We start from the raw sequence: 16,339 nt of genomic DNA on the forward strand, positions 1-16,339 counted from the left end.
AAGTGACACCCGCGCATCTCTCTGAGGCCTGAGAGGAACATACTGGATCTCGATCATTTTGCTTTTTATAGAGATTCTAATTTCTGTCCATGTCTAGTGAATTTACAATGCTGTTGACTTTCGCTGTGCAGCACCTTGATTCAGTTCTCCGTGTATGTATATATATACACATCCATTCTCTTTCGCATTCTCTTCCCACGTAGCTTAGTCCAGGGTGGTGCCAACCGCTCCCTGTGCTTTGTAGAAGGTGGTTGTGGATCGTCTGCTTAATACATATTAGAATGCATGTGTTAATCCCACCCTCCTCATTCAACCCACCTCCGCATGCCTTTGCCCTCTCAAAACCCTGTACTTGCGTTCTAAATCTGTGACTCTGTTTGTGCTTTCTACTTTCCTGGTATCGACTTTGAGATGCCACCTATACGTGCTATCGTTGGAATTTTCTCTTTCTCTGTTGGACGTCCCATGCTGAGTACAGGGAACTCCGGATCTATCGAAGATGCTGGAAATGGCAGGATTTTATTCTGTTTCATGGCTGAGCAGTATTCCATGCTCTATGTGTACCATCTCTTCACTTTCCATTCATCTGGGGATGGACATTGTGTTTTTACTTTCAAGACTTGGCTGTTGTCAATAGGTGGCTAGTGACAGCTGGGGCACCCGTGTCTCTCTAAAGTACACATGGTTCTGCAAACGCTTCCAAAACACTGCAGAGGAAAGAACACTCCCAAACTCATTGTACGAAGCCATCCACCTGATCCCCAAACCAGACAAAGATACTACAAGAAAAGAAAACTGGAGAGCAATATCACCGATGAACTTAGATGCAAAAATCCTCAACAAGATACTAGCCAACAGACTCCAACATGACATTAAAAGGATCACACACCATGACACTGTGTTTTTACTTTCAAGTCTTGGCTCTTGTCAATAGGTGTGCAGGGGTCGCTGGCATGCCTGGGTCTCCCCAAATGATACTTTACTGTGCAAAGACAGCCAGGAGGTGGATTGCCACATCATGTGGCCGGCTCTCTGGTTTTGTTTTGTTTTTGGCAGGAATCTCTTGATTGTTTTCAGTGGTGCCTGTTACCAGGGCGCAATACCACCAGTGGCTTAGGAGGCTTCCCTTTTCTCCAGGCCCTCTCGCGAAGGTATTGCTTCCAGACGTATTGACACTGGCAATCCTAACGGCTGCCAGGTGAAACCGCGAAGGCATTTCAATTTCCATTTCTCCCATTCGCATGGGTGTGGAGCATATTTCCTGGGCCTTTCTTAGAAACCAACACAAAGGGAAACAAAACACGCATGGTGAATTCAACTTACCTCTTAAAACCGCCTGTTGCCAATCAATCCTGTTTCGGGCTCTTTACCAGTGCCTATCCCCAGGACATTTTTGCAGCGGGGGTGTCAATTACAACCCCGCTGGCCTTTTGAACAGGAAGGGCCGCTGAGCTCCCTTTGGAACGCTGTAGTTACAGGAGTCGGCCACAAGGCAGCAGCATTTTCCCACAGCTGGTCGGATTCCCCAGGAATGCAGACCTTGCGCACACGCGTGTTCTTGGAATATGAATTAGAGAGGAACGTGTCCGGACAGACACCTAAGGGCTTGTGTCTCACTCCTTCTCCCACTTACCCTTCCCACTCTCGATTCATCACACCCCCTGCAAACCCCTCCTGAAGAGTGTGTTGTCGGAGGCAAGTGGGGTGACTCTAAGGAAGGAGGTGAATGGCGGGAACCCCACCAGCAGGAGACCTGGACACCAGGTGATGTTTGAACACTGTTGTGCATGTCGGACCACCATCCTCTGGCTGCAGTGGGCTTGGCTTAGATGCAGGAGGGCACACCTACATCTACAGAGACTGCTGCCAACCAGAAGGGACCAGGCACCACAGGTCCAAAGGGGTTAATTCGCTGGTGCGACCCACTCCCGCGCCGACCTGCCTCACTGTGACCACACTCCAACTTTGGTGCCCAAGCCTGCTCACGCTCCAGGGAAGTGACACCCGCGCATCTCTCTGAGGCCTGAGAGGAACATACTGGATCTCGATCATTTTGCTTTTTATAGAGATTCTAATTTCTGTCCATGTCTAGTGAATTTACAATGCTGTTGACTTTCGCTGTGCAGCACCTTGATTCAGTTCTCCGTGTATGTATATATATACACATCCATTCTCTTTCGCATTCTCTTCCCACGTAGCTTAGTCCAGGGTGGTGGCGACCGCTCCCTGTGCTTTGTAGAAGCTGGTTGTGGATCGTCTGCTTAATACATATTAGAATGCATGTGTTAATCCCACCCTCCTCATTCAACCCACCTCCACATGCCTTTGCCCTCTCAAAACCCTGTACTTGCGTTCTAAATCTGTGACTCTGTTTGTGCTTTCTACTTTCCTGGTATCGACTTTGAGATGCCACCTATACGTGCTATCGTTGGAATTTTCTCTTTCTCTGTTGGACATCCCATGCTGAGTACAGGGAACTCCGGATCTATCGAAGATGCTGGAAATGGCAGGATATTATTCTGTTTCATGGCTGAGCAGTATTCCATGCTCTATGTGTACCAACTCTTCACTTTCCATTCATCTGGGGATGGACATTGTGTTTTTACTTTCAAGACTTGGCTGTTGTCAATAGGTGGCTAGTGACAGCTGGGGCACCCGTGTCTCTCTAAAGTACACATGGTTCTGCAAACGCTTCCAAAACACTGCAGAGGAAAGAACACTCCCAAACTCATTGTACGAAGCCATCCACCTGATCCCCAAACCAGACAAAGATACTACAAGAAAAGAAAACTGGAGAGCAATATCACCGATGAACTTAGATGCAAAAATCCTCCACAAGATACTAGCCAACAGACTCCAACATGACATTAAAAGGATCACACACCATGACACTGTGTTTTTACTTTCAAGCCTTGGCTCTTGTCAATAGGTGTGCAGGGGTCGCTGGCCTGCCCGGGTCTCCCCAAATGATACTTTACTGTGCAAAGACAGCCAGGAGGTGGATTGCCACATCATGTGGCCGGCTCTCTGGTTTTGTTTTGTTTTTGGCAGGAATCTCTTGATTGTTTTCAGTGGTGCCTGTTACCAGGGCGCAATACCACCAGTGGCTTAGGAGGCTTCCCTTTTCTCCAGGCCCTCTCCCGAAGGTATTGCTTCCAGACGTATTGACACTGGCAATCCTAACGGCTGCCAGGTGAAACCGCGAAGGCGTTTCAATTTCCATTTCTCCCATTCGCATGGGCGTGGAGCATATTTCCTGGGCCTTTCTTAGAAACCAACACAAAGGGAAACAAAACACGCATGGTGAATTCAACTTACCTCTTGAAACCGCCTGTTGCCAATCAATCCTGTTTCGGGCTCTTTACCAGTGCCTATCCCCAGGACATTTTTGCAGCGGGGGTGTCAATTACAACCCCGCTGGCCTTTTGAACAGGAAGGGCCGCTGAGCTCCCTTTGGAACGTTGTAGTTACAGGAGGCGGCCACAAGGCGGCAGCATTTTCCCACAGCTGGTCGGACTCCCCAGGAACGCAGACCTTGCGCACACGCGTGTTCTTGGAATATGAATTAGAGAGGAACGTGTCCGGACAGACACCTAAGGGCTTGTGTCTCACTCCTTCTCCCACTTACCCTTCCCACTCTCGATTCATCACACCCCCTGCAAACCCCTCCTGAAGAGTGTGTTGTCGGAGGCAAGTGGGGTGACTCTAAGGAAGGAGGTGAATGGCGGGAACCCCACCAGCAGGAGACCTGGACACCAGGTGATGTTTGAACACTGTTGTGCATGTCGGACCACCATCCTCTAGCTGCAGTGGGCTTGGCTTAGCTGCAGGAGGGCACACCTACATCTACAGAGACTGCTGCCAACCAGAAGGGACCAGGCACAACAGGTCCAAAGGGGTTAATTCGCTGGTGCGACCCACTCCCGCGCCGACCTGCCTCACTGTGACCACACTCCAACTTTGGTGCCCAAGCCTGCTCACGCTCCAGGGAAGTGACACCCGCGCATCTCTCTGAGGCCTGAGAGGAACATACTGGATCTCGATCATTTTGCTTTTTATAGAGATTCTAATTTCTGTCCATGTCTAGTGAATTTACAATGCTGTTGACTTTCGCTGTGCAGCACCTTGATTCAGTTCTCCGTGTATGTATATATATACACATCCATTCTCTTTCGCATTCTCTTCCCACGTAGCTTAGTCCAGGGTGGTGCCAACCGCTCCCTGTGCTTTGTAGAAGGTGGTTGTGGATCGTCTGCTTAATACATATTAGAATGCATGTGTTAATCCCACCCTCCTCATTCAACCCACCTCCGCATGCCTTTGCCCTCTCAAAACCCTGTACTTGCGTTCTAAATCTGTGACTCTGTTTGTGCTTTCTACTTTCCTGGTATCGACTTTGAGATGCCACCTATATGTGCTATCGTTGGAATTTTCTCTTTCTCTGTTGGACGTCCCATGCTGAGTACAGGGAACTCCGGATCTATCGAAGATGCTGGAAATGGCAGGATTTTATTCTGTTTCATGGCTGAGCAGTATTCCATGCTCTATGTGTACCATCTCTTCACTTTCCATTCATCTGGGGATGGACATTGTGTTTTTACTTTCAAGACTTGGCTGTTGTCAATAGGTGGCTAGTGACAGCTGGGGCACCCGTGTCTCTCTAAAGTACACATGGTTCTGCAAACGCTTCCAAAACACTGCAGAGGAAAGAACACTCCCAAACTCATTGTACGAAGCCATCCACCTGATCCCCAAACCAGACAAAGATACTACAAGAAAAGAAAACTGGAGAGCAATATCACCGATGAACTTAGATGCAAAAATCCTCAACAAGATACTAGCCAACAGACTCCAACATGACATTAAAAGGATCACGCACCATGACACTGTGTTTTTACTTTCAAGCCTTGGCTCTTGTCAATAGGTGTGCAGGGGTCGCTGGCCTACCCGGGTCTCCCCAAATGATACTTTACTGTGCAAAGACAGCCAGGAGGTGGATTGCCACATCATGTGGCCGGCTCTCTGGTTTTGTTTTGTTTTTGGCAGGAATCTCTTGATTGTTTTCAGTGGTGCCTGTTACCAGGGCGCAATACCACCAGTGGCTTAGGAGGCTTCCCTTTTCTCCAGGCCCTCTCGCGAAGGTATTGCTTCCAGACGTATTGACACTGGCAATCCTAACGGCTGCCAGGTGAAACCGCGAAGGCATTTCAATTTCCATTTCTCCCATTCGCATGGGTGTGGAGCATATTTCCTGGGCCTTTCTTAGAAACCAACACAAAGGGAAACAAAACACGCATGGTGAATTCAACTTACCTCTTGAAACCGCCTGTTGCCAATCAATCCTGTTTCGGGCTCTTTTCCAGTGCCTATCCCCAGGACATTTTTGCAGCGGGGGTGTCAATTACAACCCCGCTGGCCTTTTGAACAGGAAGGGCCGCTGAGCTCCCTTTGGAACGTTGTAGTTACAGGAGGCAGCCACAAGGCGGCAGCATTTTCCCACAGCTGGTCGGATTCCCCAGGAACGCAGACCTTGCGCACATGCGTGTTCTTGGAATATGAATTAGAGAGGAACGTGTCCGGACAGACACCTAAGGGCTTGTGTCTCACTCCTTCTCCCACTTACCCTTCCCACTCTCGATTCATCACACCCCCTGCAAACCCCTCCTGAAGAGTGTGTTGTCGGAGGCAAGTGGGGTGACTCTAAGGAAGGAGGTGAATGGCGGGAACCCCACCAGCAGGAGACCTGGACACCAGGTGATGTTTGAACACTGTTGTGCATGTCGGACCACCATCCTCTGGCTGCAGTGGGCTTGGCTTAGCTGCAGGAGGGCACACCTACATCTACAGAGACTGCTGCCAACCAGAAGGGACCAGGCACCACAGGTCCAAAGGGGTTAATTCGCTGGTGCGACCCACTCCCGCGCCGACCTGCCTCACTGTGACCACACTCCAACTTTGGTGCCCAGGCCTGCTCACGCTCCAGGGAAGTGACACCCGCGCATCTCTCTGAGGCCTGAGAGGAACATACTGGATCTCGATCATTTTGCTTTTTATAGAGATTCTAATTTCTGTCCATGTCTAGTGAATTTACAATGCTGTTGACTTTCGCTGTGCAGCACCTTGATTCAGTTCTCCGTGTATGCATATATATACACATCCATTCTCTTTCGCATTCTCTTCCCACGTAGCTTAGTCCAGGGTGGTGCCGACCGCTCCCTGTGCTTTGTAGAAGGTGGTTGTGGATCGTCTGCTTAATACATATTAGAATGCATGTGTTAATCCCACCCTCCTCATTCAACCCACCTCCGCATGCCTTTGCCCTCTCAAAACCCTGTACTTGCGTTCTAAATCTGTGACTCTGTTTGTGCTTTCTACTTTCCTGGTATCGACTTTGAGATGCCACCTATACGTGCTATCGTTGGAATTTTCTCTTTCTCTGTTGGACGTCCCATGCTGAGTACAGGGAACTCCGGATCTATCGAAGATGCTGGAAATGGCAGGATTTTATTCTGTTTCATGGCTGAGCAGTATTCCATGCTCTATGTGTACCAACTCTTCACTTTCCATTCATCTGGGGATGGACATTGTGTTTTTACTTTCAAGACTTGGCTGTTGTCAATAGGTGGCTAGTGACAGCTGGGGCACCCGTGTCTCTCTAAAGTACACATGGTTCTGCAAACGCTTCCAAAACACTGCAGAGGAAAGAACACTCCCAAACTCATTGTACGAAGCCATCCACCTGATCCCCAAACCAGACAAAGATACTACAAGAAAAGAAAACTGGAGAGCAATATCACCGATGAACTTAGATGCAAAAATCCTCCACAAGATACTAGCCAACAGACTCCAACATGACATTAAAAGGATCACACACCATGACACTGTGTTTTTACTTTCAAGCCTTGGCTCTTGTCAATAGGTGTGCAGGGGTCGCTGGCCTGCCCGGGTCTCCCCAAATGATACTTTACTGTGCAAAGACAGCCAGGAGGTGGATTGCCACATCATGTGGCCGGCTCTCTGGTTTTGTTTTGTTTTTGGCAGGAATCTCTTGATTGTTTTCAGTGGTGCCTGTTACCAGGGCGCAATACCACCAGTGGCTTAGGAGGCTTCCCTTTTCTCCAGGCCCTCTCCCGAAGGTATTGCTTCCAGACGTATTGACACTGGCAATCCTAACGGCTGCCAGGTGAAACCGCGAAGGCGTTTCAATTTCCATTTCTCCCATTCGCATGGGCGTGGAGCATATTTCCTGGGCCTTTCTTAGAAACCAACACAAAGGGAAACAAAACACGCATGGTGAATTCAACTTACCTCTTGAAACCGCCTGTTGCCAATCAATCCTGTTTCGGGCTCTTTTCCAGTGCCTATCCCCAGGACATTTTTGCAGCGGGGGTGTCAATTACAACCCCGCTGGCCTTTTGAACAGGAAGGGCCGCTGAGCTCCCTTTGGAACGTTGTAGTTACAGGAGGCGGCCACAAGGCGGCAGCATTTTCCCACAGCTGGTCGGACTCCCCAGGAACGCAGACCTTGCACACACGCGTGTTCTTGGAATATGAATTAGAGAGGAACGTGTCCGGACAGACACCTAAGGGCTTGTGTCTCACTCCTTCTCCCACTTATCCTTCCCACTCTCGATTCATCACACCCCCTGCAAACCCCTCCTGAAGAGTGTGTTGTCGGAGGCAAGTGGGGTGACTCTAAGGAAGGAGGTGAATGGCGGGAACCCCACCAGCAGGAGACCTGGACACCAGGTGATGTTTGAACACTGTTGTGCATGTCGGACCACCATCCTCTAGCTGCAGTGGGCTTGGCTTAGCTGCAGGAGGGCACACCTACATCTACAGAGACTGCTGCCAACCAGAAGGGACCAGGCACAACAGGTCCAAAGGGGTTAATTCGCTGGTGCGACCCACTCCCGCGCCGACCTGCCTCACTGTGACCACACTCCAACTTTGGTGCCCAAGCCTGCTCACGCTCCAGGGAAGTGACACCCGCGCATCTCTCTGAGGCCTGAGAGGAACATACTGGATCTCGATCATTTTGCTTTTTATAGAGATTCTAATTTCTGTCCATGTCTAGTGAATTTACAATGCTGTTGACTTTCGCTGTGCAGCACCTTGATTCAGTTCTCCGTGTATGTATATATATACACATCCATTCTCTTTCGCATTCTCTTCCCACGTAGCTTAGTCCAGGGTGGTGCAACCGCTCCCTGTGCTTTGTAGAAGGTGGTTGTGGATCGTCTGCTTAATACATATTAGAATGCATGTGTTAATCCCACCCTCCTCATTCAACCCACCTCCGCATGCCTTTGCCCTCTCAAAACCCTGTACTTGCGTTCTAAATCTGTGACTCTGTTTGTGCTTTCTACTTTCCTGGTATCGACTTTGAGATGCCACCTATATGTGCTATCGTTGGAATTTTCTCTTTCTCTGTTGGACGTCCATGCTGAGTACAGGGAACTCCGGATCTATCGAAGATGCTGGAAATGGCAGGATTTTATTCTGTTTCATGCTGAGCAGTATTCCATGCTCTATGTGTACCATCTCTTCACTTTCCATTCATCTGGGGATGGACATTGTGTTTTACTTTCAAGACTTGGCTGTTGTCAATAGGTGGCTAGTGACAGCTGGGGCACCCGTGTCTCTCTAAAGTACACATGGTTCTGCAAACGCTTCCAAAACACTGCAGAGGAAAGAACACTCCAAACTCATTGTACGAAGCCATCCACCTGATCCCCAAACCAGACAAAGATACTACAAGAAAAGAAAACTGGAGAGCAATATCACCGATGAACTTAGATGCAAAAATCCTCAACAAGATACTAGCCAACAGACTCCAACATGACATTAAAAGGATCACACACCATGACACTGTGTTTTTACTTTCAAGTCTTGGCTCTTGTCAATAGGTGTGCAGGGTCGCTGGCCTGCCGGGTCTCCCCAAATGATACTTTACTGTGCAAAGACAGCCAGGAGGTGGATTGCCACATCATGTGGCCGGCTCTCTGGTTTTGTTTTGTTTTTGGCAGGAATCTCTTGATTGTTTTCAGTGGTGCCTGTTACCAGGGCGCAATACCACCAGTGCTTAGGAGGCTTCCCTTTTCTCCAGGCCCTCTCGCGAAGGTATTGCTTCCAGACGTATTGACACTGGCAATCCTAACGGCTGCCAGGTGAAACCGCGAAGGCATTTCAATTTCCATTTCTCCCATTCGCATGGGTGTGGAGCATATTTCCTGGGCCTTTCTTAGAAACCAACACAAAGGGAAACAAAACACGCATGGTGAATTCAACTTACCTCTTGAAACCGCCTGTTGCCAATCAATCCTGTTTCGGGCTCTTTTCCAGTGCCTATCCCCAGGACATTTTTGCAGCGGGGGTGTCAATTACAACCCCGCTGGCCTTTTGAACAGGAAGGGCCGCTGAGCTCCTTTGGAACGTTGTAGTTACAGGAGGCGGCCACAAGGCGGCAGCATTTTCCCACAGCTGGTCGGATTCCCAGGAACGCAGACCTTGCGCACATGCGTGTTCTTGGAATATGAATTAGAGAGGAACGTGTCCGGACAGACACCTAAGGGCTTGTGTCTCACTCCTTCTCCCACTTACCCTTCCCACTCTCGATTCATCACACCCCCTGCAAACCCCTCCTGAAGAGTGTGTTGTCGGAGGCAAGTGGGGTGACTCTAGGAAGGAGGTGAATGGCGGGAACCCCACCAGCAGGAGACCTGGACACCAGGTGATGTTTGAACACTGTTGTGCATGTCGGACCACCATCCTCTGGCTGCAGTGGGCTTGGCTTAGCTGCAGGAGGGCACACCTACATCTACAGAGACTGCTGCCAACCAGAAGGGACCAGGCACCACAGGTCCAAAGGGGTTAATTCGCTGGTGCGACCCACTCCCGCGCCGACCTGCCTCACTGTGACCACACTCCAACTTTGGTGCCCAAGCCTGCTCACGCTCCAGGGAAGTGACACCCGCGCATCTCTCTGAGGCCTGAGAGGAACATACTGGATCTCGATCATTTTGCTTTTTATAGAGATTCTAATTTCTGTCCATGTCTAGTGAATTTACAATGCTGTGACTTTCGCTGTGCAGCACCTTGATTCAGTTCTCCGTGTATGTATATATATACACATCCATTCTCTTTCGCATTCTCTTCCCACGTAGCTTAGTCCAGGGTGGTGGCGACCGCTCCCTGTGCTTTGTAGAAGCTGGTTGTGGATCGTCTGCTTAATACATATTAGAATGCATGTGTTAATCCCACCCTCCTCATTCAACCCACCTCCGCATGCCTTTGCCCTCTCAAAACCCTGTACTTGCGTTCTAAATCTGTGACTCTGTTTGTGCTTTCTACTTTCCTGATATCGACTTTGAGATGCCACCTATACGTGCTATCGTTGGAATTTTCTCTTTCTCTGTTGGACGTCCCATGCTGAGTACAGGGAACTCCGGATCTATCGAAGATGCTGGAAATGGCAGGATTTTATTCTGTTTCATGGCTGAGCAGTATTCCATGCTCTATGTGTACCATCTCTTCACTTTCCATTCATCTGGGGATGGACATTGTGTTTTTACTTTCAAGACTTGGCTGTTGTCAATAGGTGGCTAGTGACAGCTGGGGCACCCGTGTCTCTCTAAAGTACACATGGTTCTGCAAACGCTTCCAAAACACTGCAGAGGAAAGAACACTCCCAAACTCATTGTACGAAGCCATCCACCTGATCCCCAAACCAGACAAAGATACTACAAGAAAAGAAAACTGGAGAGCAATATCACCGATGAACTTAGATGCAAAAATCCTCAACAAGATACTAGCCAACAGACTCCAACATGACATTAAAAGGATCACACACCATGACACTGTGTTTTTACTTTCAAGTCTTGGCTCTTGTCAATAGGTGTGCAGGGGTCGCTGGCCTGCCCGGGTCTCCCCAAATGATACTTTACTGTGCAAAGACAGCCAGGAGGTGGATTGCCACATCATGTGGCCGGCTCTCTGGTTTTGTTTTGTTTTTGGCAGGAATCTCTTGATTGTTTTCAGTGGTGCCTGTTACCAGGGCGCAATACCACCAGTGGCTTAGGAGGCTTCCCTTTTCTCCAGGCCCTCTCCCGAAGGTATTGCTTCCAGACGTATTGACACTGGCAATCCTAACGGCTGCCAGGTGAAACCGCGAAGGCATTTCAATTTCCATTTCTCCCATTCGCATGGGTGTGGAGCATATTTCCTGGGCCTTTCTTAGAAAACAACACAAAGGGAAACAAAACACGCATGGTGAATTCAACTTACCTCTTGAAACCGCCTGTTGCCAATCAATCCTGTTTCGGGCTCTTTTCCAGTGCCTATCCCCAGGACATTTTTGCAGCGGGGGTGTCAATTACAACCCTGCTGGCCTTTTGAACAGGAAGGGCCGCTGAGCTCCCTTTGGAACGTTGTAGTTACAGGAGGCGGCCACAAGGCGGCAGCATTTTCCCACAGCTGGTCGGATTCCCCAGGAACGCAGACCTTGCGCACACGCGTGTTCTTGGAATATGAATTAGAGAGGAACGTGTCCGGACAGACACCTAAGGGCTTGTGTCTCACTCCTTCTCCCACTTACCCTTCCCACTCTCGATTCATCACACCCCCTGCAAACCCCTCCTGAAGAGTGTGTTGTCGGAGGCAAGTGGGGTGACTCTAAGGAAGGAGGTGAATGGCGGGAACCCCACCAGCAGGAGACCTGGACACCAGGTGATGTTTGAACACTGTTGTGCATGTCGGACCACCATCCTCTGGCTGCAGTGGGCTTGGCTTAGCTGCAGGAGGGCACACCTACATCTACAGAGACTGCTGCCAACCAGAAGGGACCAGGCACCACAGGTCCAAAGGGGTTAATTCGCTGGTGCGACCCACTCCCGCGCCGACCTGCCTCACTGTGACCACACTCCAACTTTGGTGCCCAAGCCTGCTCACGCTCCAGGGAAGTGACACCCGCGCATCTCTCTGAGGCCTGAGAGGAACATACTGGATCTCGATCATTTTGCTTTTTATAGAGATTCTAATTTCTGTCCATGTCTAGTGAATTTACAATGCTGTTGACTTTCGCTGTGCAGCACCTTGATTCAGTTCTCCGTGTATGTATATATATACACATCCATTCTCTTTCGCATTCTCTTCCCACGTAGCTTAGTCCAGGGTGGTGGCGACCGCTCCCTGTGCTTTGTAGAAGCTGGTTGTGGATCGTCTGCTTAATACATATTAGAATGCATGTGTTAATCCCACCCTCCTCATTCAACCCACCTCCGCATGCCTTTGCCCTCTCAAAACCCTGTACTTGCGTTCTAAATCTGTGACTCTGTTTGTGCTTTCTACTTTCCTGATATCGACTTTGAGATGCCACCTATACGTGCTATCGTTGGAATTTTCTCTTTCTCTGTTGGACGTCCCATGCTGAGTACAGGGAACTCCGGATCTATCGAAGATGCTGGAAATGGCAGGATTTTATTCTGTTTCATGGCTGAGCAGTATTCCATGCTCTATGTGTACCATCTCTTCACTTTCCATTCATCTGGGGATGGACATTGTGTTTTTACTTTCAAGACTTGGCTGTTGTCAATAGGTGGCTAGTGACAGCTGGGGCACCCGTGTCTCTCTAAAGTACACATGGTTCTGCAAACGCTTCCAAAACACTGCAGAGGAAAGAACACTCCCAAACTCATTGTACGAAGCCATCCACCTGATCCCCAAACCAGACAAAGATACTACAAGAAAAGAAAACTGGAGAGCAATATCACCGATGAACTTAGATGCAAAAATCCTCAACAAGATACTAGCCAACAGACTCCAACATGACATTAAAAGGATCACACACCATGACACTGTGTTTTTACTTTCAAGTCTTGGCTCTTGTCAATAGGTGTGCAGGGGTCGCTGGCCTGCCCGGGTCTCCCCAAATGATACTTTACTGTGCAAAGACAGCCAGGAGGTGGATTGCCACATCATGTGGCCGGCTCTCTGGTTTTGTTTTGTTTTTGGCAGGAATCTCTTGATTGTTTTCAGTGGTGCCTGTTACCAGGGCGCAATACCACCAGTGGCTTAGGAGGCTTCCCTTTTCTCCAGGCCCTCTCCCGAAGGTATTGCTTCCAGACGTATTGACACTGGCAATCCTAACGGCTGCCAGGTGAAACCGCGAAGGCATTTCAATTTCCATTTCTCCCATTCGCATGGGTGTGGAGCATATTTCCTGGGCCTTTCTTAGAAACCAACACAAAGGGAAACAAAACACGCATGGTGAATTCAACTTACCTCTTGAAACCGCCTGTTGCCAATCAATCCTGTTTCGGGCTCTTTTCCAGTGCCTATCCCCAGGACATTTTTGCAGCGGGGGTGTCAATTACAACCCCGCTGGCCTTTTGAACAGGAAGGGCCGCTGAGCTCCCTTTGGAACGTTGTAGTTACAGGAGGCGGCCACAAGGCGGCAGCATTTTCCCACAGCTGGTCGGATTCCCCAGGAACGCAGACCTTGCGCACATGCGTGTTCTTGGAATATGAATTAGAGAGGAACGTGTCCGGACAGACACCTAAGGGCTTGTGTCTCACTCCTTCTCCCACTTACCCTTCCCACTCTCGATTCATCACACCCCCTGCAAACCCCTCCTGAAGAGTGTGTTGTCGGAGGCAAGTGGGGTGACTCTAAGGAAGGAGGTGAATGGCGGGAACCCCACCAGCAGGAGACCTGGACACCAGGTGATGTTTGAACACTGTTGTGCATGTCGGACCACCATCCTCTGGCTGCAGTGGGCTTGGCTTAGCTGCAGGAGGGCACACCTACATCTACAGAGACTGCTGCCAACCAGAAGGGACCAGGCACCACAGGTCCAAAGGGGTTAATTCGCTGGTGCGACCCACTCCCGCGCCGACCTGCCTCACTGTGACCACACTCCAACTTTGGTGCCCAGGCCTGCTCACGCTCCAGGGAAGTGACACCCGCGCATCTCTCTGAGGCCTGAGAGGAACATACTGGATCTCGATCATTTTGCTTTTTATAGAGATTCTAATTTCTGTCCATGTCTAGTGAATTTACAATGCTGTTGACTTTCGCTGTGCAGCACCTTGATTCAGTTCTCCGTGTATGCATATATATACACATCCATTCTCTTTCGCATTCTCTTCCCACGTAGCTTAGTCCAGGGTGGTGCTGACCGCTCCCTGTGCTTTGTAGAAGGTGGTTGTGGATCGTCTGCTTAATACATATTAGAATGCATGTGTTAATCCCACCCTCCTCATTCAACCCACCTCCGCATGCCTTTGCCCTCTCAAAACCCTGTACTTGCGTTCTAAATCTGTGACTCTGTTTGTGCTTTCTACTTTCCTGGTATCGACTTTGAGATGCCACCTATACGTGCTATCGTTGGAATTTTCTCTTTCTCTGTTGGACGTCCCATGCTGAGTACAGGGAACTCTGGATCTATCGAAGATGCTGGAAATGGCAGGATTTTATTCTGTTTCATGGCTGAGCAGTATTCCATGCTCTATGTGTACCATCTCTTCACTTTCCATTCATCTGGGGATGGACATTGTGTTTTTACTTTCAAGACTTGGCTGTTGTCAATAGGTGGCTAGTGACAGCTGGGGCACCCGTGTCTCTCTAAAGTACACATGGTTCTGCAAACGCTTCCAAAACACTGCAGAGGAAAGAACACTCCCAAACTCATTGTACGAAGCCATCCACCTGATCCCCAAACCAGACAAAGATACTACAAGAAAAGAAAACTGGAGAGCAATATCACCGATGAACTTAGATGCAAAAATCCTCAACAAGATACTAGCCAACAGACTCCAACATGACATTAAAAGGATCACACACCATGACACTGTGTTTTTACTTTCAAGTCTTGGCTCTTGTCAATAGGTGTGCAGGGGTCGCTGGCCTGCCTGGGTCTCCCCAAATGATACTTTACTGTGCAAAGACAGCCAGGAGGTGGATTGCCACTTCATGTGGCCGGCTCTCTGGTTTTGTTTTGTTTTTGGCAGGAATCTCTTGATTGTTTTCAGTGGTGCCTGTTACCAGGGCGCAATACCACCAGTGGCTTAGGAGGCTTCCCTTTTCTCCAGGCCCTCTCGCGAAGGTATTGCTTCCAGACGTATTGACACTGGCAAACCTAACGGCTGCCAGGTGAAACCGCGAAGGCATTTCAATTTCCATTTCTCCCATTCGCATGGGTGTGGAGCATATTTCCTGGGCCTTTCTTAGAAACCAACACAAAGGGAAACAAAACACGCATGGTGAATTCAACTTACCTCTTAAAACCGCCTGTTGCCAATCAATCCTGTTTCGGGCTCTTTTCCAGTGCCTATCCCCAGGACATTTTTGCAGCGGGGGTGTCAATTACAACCCCGCTGGCCTTTTGAACAGGAAGGGCCGCTGAGCTCCCTTTGGAACGTTGTAGTTACAGGAGGCGGCCACAAGGCAGCAGCATTTTCCCACAGCTGTTCGGATTCCCCAGGAATGCAGACCTTGCGCACACGCGTGTTTTGGAATATGAATTAGAGAGGAACGTGTCCGGATAGACACCTAAGGGCTTGTGTCTCACTCCTTCTCCCACTTACCCTTCCCACTCTCGATTCATCACACCCCCTGCAAACCCCTCCTGAAGAGTGTGTTGTCGGAGGCAAGTGGGGTGACTCTAAGGAAGGAGGTGAATGGCGGGAACCCCACCAGCAGGAGACCTGGACACCAGGTGATGTTTGAACACTGTTGTGCATGTCGGACCACCATCCTCTGGCTGCAGTGGGCTTGGCTTAGCTGCAGGAGGGCACACCTACATCTACAGAGACTGCTGCCAACCAGAAGGGACCAGGCACCACAGGTCCAAAGGGGTTAATTCGCTGGTGCGACCCACTCCCGCGCCGACCTGCCTCACTGTGACCACACTCCAACTTTGGTGCCCAAGCCTGCTCACGCTCCAGGGAAGTGACACCCGTGCATCTCTCTGAGGCCTGAGAGGAACATACTGGATCTCGATCATTTTGCTTTTTATAGAGATTCTAATTTCTGTCCATGTCTAGTGAATTTACAATGCTGTTGACTTTCGCTGTGCAGCACCTTGATTCAGTTCTCCGTGTATGTATATATATACACATCCATTCTCTTTCGCATTCTCTTCCCACGTAGCTTAGTCCAGGGTGGTGCCGACCGCTCCCTGTGCTTTGTAGAAGGTGGTTGTGGATCGTCTGCTTAATACATATTAGAATGCATGTGTTAATCCCACCCTCCTCATTCAACCCACCTCCGCATGCCTTTGCCCTCTCAAAACCCTGTACTTGCGTTCTAAATCTGTGACTCTGTTTGTGCTTTCTACTT

This window comes from Hippopotamus amphibius, chromosome 6, assembly GCF_030028045.1.
Source record: "Hippopotamus amphibius kiboko isolate mHipAmp2 chromosome 6, mHipAmp2.hap2, whole genome shotgun sequence".
Lineage (NCBI taxonomy): Eukaryota > Metazoa > Chordata > Mammalia > Artiodactyla > Hippopotamidae > Hippopotamus > Hippopotamus amphibius.